The sequence below is a fragment of the Echinops telfairi genome, unplaced genomic scaffold (genome assembly GCF_000313985.2).
Source record: "Echinops telfairi isolate 266 unplaced genomic scaffold, ASM31398v2 ScPeMD7_7469;HRSCAF=8507_1, whole genome shotgun sequence".
NCBI classification, from domain to species: domain Eukaryota; kingdom Metazoa; phylum Chordata; class Mammalia; order Afrosoricida; family Tenrecidae; genus Echinops; species Echinops telfairi.
In genome coordinates, this window is record NW_022111373.1 from 79,327,013 (window position 1) to 79,333,924 (window position 6,912).

The window sequence follows — 6,912 nt, forward strand, 5'->3', positions numbered from 1 at the left end:
AAATGAGGAGCTGATACCAAGGGCTCAAGTAGAAAGAAAATGTTTTGAGAATGATGATGGCAACAAATGTACAAATGTGCTTGACACAATGGATGTACGTATAGATTGTGATAAGAGTTGTACGAGCCCCCAATAAAATGATCTTAAAAAAAAAAGAAAAATATTAGAGGGAGTTCTTTTGGCTAGATATAATTATGGTTTGTGGCAATGAGGTTTTCTTAATTATTGTTTATAAATTAAATCTGTATTTGTAATAAAGTGTTTGTTTTATGTTAAAAAAAAAAAAGAAATGAAGGCCAGGAATGGGAATCTTAAACAATTAAGGGATGACAGGAATGTTCAATTAGATAAGAATCCAAAGAAAAAAATAATTTAACCCGCAGAAAAAAGATAGTGTCATGATACAGAACTTTTTTCAAATAAGTAAGCATGTTAGGCAGAAAATAAATGATTTATACAATTGGGGAAATAAATTATTAGGATGCTGCATCTTGAGAGTTAGAACCAGCTAAGAAAAAAGGGTTTTTAATCTCTCCATGGATGACAGCTCATTTTAGGTCTTCAGGATCAAAGAAAGGCTTATTACCAACCTGCGGTATGCAGATGACACAACCTTGCTGGCTGAAAGGGAGGAGGACTTGAAGCACTTGCTGATGAAGAGCAAGGACTGCAGCCTGCAGTACGAATAACAACTCGATGTAAGGAAAACTAAAATCCTCAAACTGGACCAATAGGTGACAGCTTGATAAATGGAGAAAAGACAAGTTGTCAAGGATTTTGTCTTGTTTGGATCCACAGTCAATGCTCGTGGGAACAGCAATCAAGAGCTCAAAGGGTGCATTGCATTAGGTAAGTCTGCTGCACAAGACCTCATTAGAGTATTGTAAAGAAAAGGTGTTACTCTTGAGGACTAAGGTATGCCTGACCTCAGTAGGCATGGTACTTTCCATGGCTTCACATGCGTGTGAATGTTGAATGCTAAATAAGGAAGAGTGAAGAAGAATAGATACATTTGAATTATGATGCAGGCAAAGAATATTGAAAGCACCATGGACTATCAAAAGAACAAACAAAACTTGTCTTGGCATAAATACAGCCAGGGGGAAGAAAAAAAAGAAATATAGCCAGAATGCTGCTGAAAGACAAATATGGTGAGACTTTTTCTCACACACGTTGGACATTTAATCAGGAGAAACAAGTCCATCGAAAAGGCCATCAAGCTTGATAAAGTAGAGGGGCAACAGCAAAGAGAAAGGCCCTGGACGTGATGGATTAACACAGGGGCGACAACAATGGGCTCAGACTTATGAACATTGTGAGGGTAACACAGGGTTTTGTTCTGTCATACATAAGGTCACTATGCGTGGGAACCGACTTGAAGGCACCTAGCAACAATCTCTTCACTGCAGCACCTCCAGTGGCCACTCATCGCATCAGCCCAAGTGGCCACCACAACAAGCAGCCGATCTACTTCCCAGTTCCCTGTAACTTTCAGTCCTAGAAGGAGGTTTCTCTGGTGGGCACGGCCTTTTCCTGCCTCGTAAATCTCTTGCTAAAAATTCAAAGAATTAAAATGACTATGTATCTATGAATCTGTGAAATCAGAAATACAAGTTCTCTCTTTCCAAAGCATAATTGTGGAACAGACAGAAGGTAGATCTCCTTCCATTTCTTTTACTAATATTATTTCATAGTACAAATGGGAGGAAAAGAAGGCACCAAGCAAGTCCAAACCCCGCAGAGCAATCTAGCCCAGCTAAGCAATGGAGCTGCCCTCTACCCTCTGGGTATTGGCCATGCTTTCTGGAGTCCTTCTGTCCTGGGATTCAGGTCTACAGTATTGGCTCACTGGGATGGCAACCCTGCTCCTTTGGCTTTGCGAAACCTCCTCTTAGTCCAACTGAGAGGCATCCATCCCCTTGACCCTTGTTTCTCTGCACTCCTTGGCATGGCAGCCCCACCACCTGACTTTGGGGCAGTGGCTCCAGCATCCTCCTCCTGGTCCTAGCGGATAGCAGCACCCCACTCCAAAAACAAGGTGGCAAAGATCTGATTCTTTGAGAGATGAGGCTAGAGCCCCATCCTTGAGACCCGGCAAGCTATGGTTCCACATTTTGAGACACCAGAGGTGTCTGATGCAGCTGATGCAATTCTGCTTTCCATGGTCCTTCTCTCTTTAGCTTCTGCTTTCTGGCCCCTTGGTTCTCTTCCTGTGCCCAGGAGCAGCCCACTCTGCCTCAGCCCAAAGGCATGCAGTTATCTCGGTGGGTCAGCAAACAGCTCTGTCAGGAAGGGCCTGGAAGCACCTCACTTCAACCGGAAGCCTCTTGCCTGAAGGCACACAGCTCTTGTAACTCTTTGGGTCACTTCCTGTGCAGCCTCACACTAGTCTCCCAGTTCTGCTGCCAGCATTCCGCTGCTGTAACTTCTCACTGCCTGCTCCACCTCCAGTACTACAGCTCTCCTCAGGGTGTAGAACTGATTGCACATGACAATCTGTATTAAAGAAGAACATATAGGTACAAGACAGAATGTGTATGTACAAGGAGCCTTCAAAAATTTCCTGAAAAACTGAAATTAATCTACCTTGCAAGTTTGGCTAGACCAGAGGATGACACTTGTACAGATAGGAACTGGAAATCCAGGGAATCCAGGGCGGATGAGCCCTACAGGACCAGTGGTGTGAGTGGCGATACGGGGAGGGTAGAGGGAGAGTGGGTAGGAAAGAGGGAACCGATTACAAGGAACTATATGTGACTTCCTCCCTGGGGTACGGACAACAGAAAAGTGGGTGAAGGGAGACATCGGACAGGGCAAGGTATGACAAAAAAACAATTTATAAACTATCAAGGGCTCATAAGGGAGGGGGGAAAGCGGGGAGGGAGGGGAAAAATGAGAACCTAATGCTGGGGGTTAAGTGGAGAGGAAATGTTTTGAGAATGATGAGGGCAATGAATGTACAAATGCGCTTTACACAATTGATGTATGTATGGATTGTGATAAGAGTTGTATGAGCTCCTAATAAAATGATTTTTTAAGTGGTTAAAATGGAAAAAAAAGAAAGCTGGAATTAAAAGATAATGGAATTTTCCCACAAATTTTTGAAGTATGTATATTTTTCCCTTGCTTTTCATTATTATAAGGTTCCTTAGTGTACGTTCTCTTCAATACTTTTTAACTTCTGGAAAAATTTTTTTTCTTGACTTTTTTTTTTTTCAACCCTGAACCTTGCAGTCCTCACCACTGTCTTCAGCAATGTCTCGTTCCCTTTGCACTGCTTCCAATGCCATGTTCCCAACTCTGGTTTTATTTTATCTACACTTCTCCCCAGGCCCTTTCTGTGTTTTTATCACAGCTTTCCAAATCACAAATATTTCTGATTTGTACTTCTAGTCTATAAAATTGGATAGAGGTGAGTTTTTAAAACTAAATCTGTGACCATTTGGTCATAACTGTTATCTGTTCCATGGTGAGGGTGCTTCATCTACTTGTTTTTTCCTGTTTTATTTTTCTCTTTTTTCCCCCCCTTCTCTTTTCATAGTTCCCATGTTAGCCCCCTTTCTATTATTTACTCGTTTCAAACTAAGATGTGTTCTCCAAACTGGCTGTTTCTTGGAGGCATGGGAGGCACGAGGACAGTGTCAAGGTCGGCAGGAATGCTCCTCATGACCCCGGGTGCCCTTGTCCATCAGGTGCTTAGGTTTGGCTTCTTCGCTGCCCTCTGAGCTCAAGCCGAAGGATTGCGGCCCGCGGTCCCTCTCCGGCTCTGCCCTTGCTCGCAGCGGACCACACCCTGAAAAGACGATGAGTCTACACGATTTCTTGCACGAATTCACTTCCTCAGCGTTTTCTTCCTATCAGACTGTATCCAGGGAATGCCCACCCGAAAAGCTCGTTCGTGTGGTGCAGGGAAGGGATTGTCTTCATTTTTCTTCTTAAAGTGTGCACTTGACTTTGGAACCAGGGCTTTTCTGGCCGCTTCTGAAATCGGCAGCGCTGGGCTCCCTGCGCCCGCGCCTCTGACCTTCGCTCCCCTCGGCAGCCCTGCGTCCCGTCCGTTTCAGAGGTCTCCTCCTGTCGCAAGAGGTGGTGGCCTTGCTGTCCTTCATTCTCCTGGCTAACTTTGGATCATTTCTAAAAGCAGACGTTAAAAGAAGACACACGTTCTTCGGCGTGCTATAACGGATAGGTCCCTTCAGAAGATGACTTTTCAATGAGGAGCTGATGCCAAGGGCTCAAGGAGAAAGCAAATGTTTTGAGAATGATTAGGACAACAAATGGACAAATGTGCTTGACACAGTGGATGGATGGATGGATTATACGAGCCCCCAATAAAATGATTTTTTTTTAAAAAAAGAGGAAGAAGAAGATGAGTTTTCATGAATTTTTGAGGAGCCCTGGCGGCACAGTGGTCACAAGTTGGGCCGCTGACTGCAAGGTCAGCATTTCGAAATCACCAGGCAGCCTCCCTGGCAGAAAGGCCAGGTTTCTGCTCTCGTGAAGTTGCAGTCTCGTAAACTCACAGGGCACGGAGTCCTGTCCTGCCCTCAGGGTCCCAGGAGCGGGCACTGACTCAGTGGCAGCGAATTTGGCTTTATTTTGGTTTTCAGTCCAAGTCCCTTTTTAATTCTAAAATGCTCTCTTCTGATTGCTTTGACAGTGCTTTCCCTGGTGTCCCATCCGGGGGCCCGGTGGTGGAGTGGTTAGGACCCACCCGGCGGGCCGTTCCTCCTCGGGACCAAGACTGCCCTTTCTCCTCAGTCACCAGTGACAGTCCCGGAAATCCGCCGCGGGTTGCTCTGATTCAGCATTGACTGATGGCAGTGAGGGAGTCTTATTCCACACCCCCAAACTTTTACCGCTTTCGTTAGATCTGTCATTCTCCTCTCTGAGCTTTATTGTCATTTATTTTTATTTTAATGGTTTGGGGGAAGGGTTTGAACACCATTTTGGAAGAATCTCTCCGTTCAATTTTCCAACACTAACTGAATCTTCAGCTCAACCATTGAGTTTAGCAATCATATTTTTTATTAACATGAATTCTGATTCAATTCAAAGCAGTCCCCCCCCTTTTTAAATGCATAGATGTGCTTTTAAGTAACTCTGAGGATATTAGCTATCTGTATTTTAAAAATCATTTTATTGGGGGCTCTTACAACTCTTATCACAAACCATACCTACATCCATTGTGTCAAGCACATTTGTACATTTGTTGCCATCATCATTCTCAGAACATTTGCCTTATACTTGAGCCCTTGATATCAGCTCCTCATTTTCCCCCTCCCTCCCCACCCCTCATCATGCACCCTTGATAATTTATAAATTATTATTTTGTCATATCTTGCCCTGTCCGACTTCTCCCTTCACCCACTTTTCTGTTGTCCATACCCCAGGGAGGAAGTCATATGTAGATCCCTGTAATCGGTTCCCCCAGCTATCTGTATTTAATGTATCGTTTTTACCTCCTACATTAATCCTGTGTCTGTCTGGTGGGTTGGAGAGGGACTAGCTGTTTGTTGAATTTGGTGCTCTTTCATGTTGATTTCCCCTAGATGTTTGTTGATTCGCCGCTTTCTGTTCCTGTTACAGGTGTGACTCCAGACTGACCTTTATTCTGAGCTGAAATACATTTCCTCACTTCAGAGGAGAACGTGCATGTTTACCTGGCCGTGAATACAAGCGTGGGTTTCAGGAACCTGCCTCATGGCATTGTGTCGGGAACTTTCTTTCTTGGTCTGGTTTCCCTCACCCTCTGGGCATTGTCCTGCGTCTTTGACCTTAGCTCACTCTGGAGCGTTGGGATGTTGGCAAATGTTTAACAGCCGTCCTGGGATGAAGGCAGGCAAACTCTGATTTGCAGCATTTGCTGATTTTTCTCTGCCGTAGGTTCTCCGACTCTGGTCAGTTTCAAGCTGGGCAGGGAGTTGAGAAGTGATGGGCACAAGAAACAACCAAGACCTTTCAGCAAACCACTGTCTGATAAATTACGTCAGAAGACTGTACCTGTGGCTCTCAGCTGGGCCCAACAGTAGAGCAAAATGCTCTGAGAGCGGAAGCGAGGCCTCAGTAGGATCTTAGGGGGTATGCTTTCTGTGTTGTCCCTCACTAACAGCCTGGGTGCCCTGTGTCTTGTAAACATGTCAGGTTCGTCTACTCTACCTCTTCCTTTTAAACATCCCTGACTGTGCTGCTCCCTCCGCTGGAGGCACGCCCTCTGTTTTCCCTGAGCCTCCTTGCTTTTTATGTCTGGTTTCTTTTGCCATTTCAATGGGATTTGGAAAGGGAGGGGTACACACCAAGTCCTTCTCCTATTTGACTTAATTTCCCAAGAAGTCATTTTCCCCCATGACCATTTCCCCATAAGCTCACTATCCTGAGTGAGAATTTAATTCTCCGGCTCACAGGCAGCTGAAGGGTTTGTAAGAAAACTTGCATGCCCCAATTGTGGCTCTCTTCCTCACCGCCCAGCCTCATCTTGGGAAGCACTGCTCTGTGAGTGAGGCCGTGTGCACTAGCCAGGCATGGATAGCCCAGGAGGAGCTAGTAGGGCGTGGAGACAGTGTTTTCCTAAGGTGGCTGGAAGCAGGAGGATCGAGGTGAGCATCTTCCACAGGTCTAGTGAGAGGCTGCTCTTAGAAGGTCTTGGTAGTGGTCAGCTCCAGGACGCCTGCAAGTTCTTGTTGGCTTATGTTACTTGGTCCCCAGCACATAGACTCTCTTTACCCAGAATAAAGTTTTACTTCACTTTTTGGACAATAGTCTGGCAGTTCCTCAAAGGTCTCAGGGAGGAGACGAGCCAGTCAGGGTGCGATGTAGCAACAATGAAAAATACAACTTCCCTCTAATTCCTAAACGTTTCCTCCCCGCTCCCACTATCATGACACGAATTCTACCTTGCAAGTCTGGCTAGAC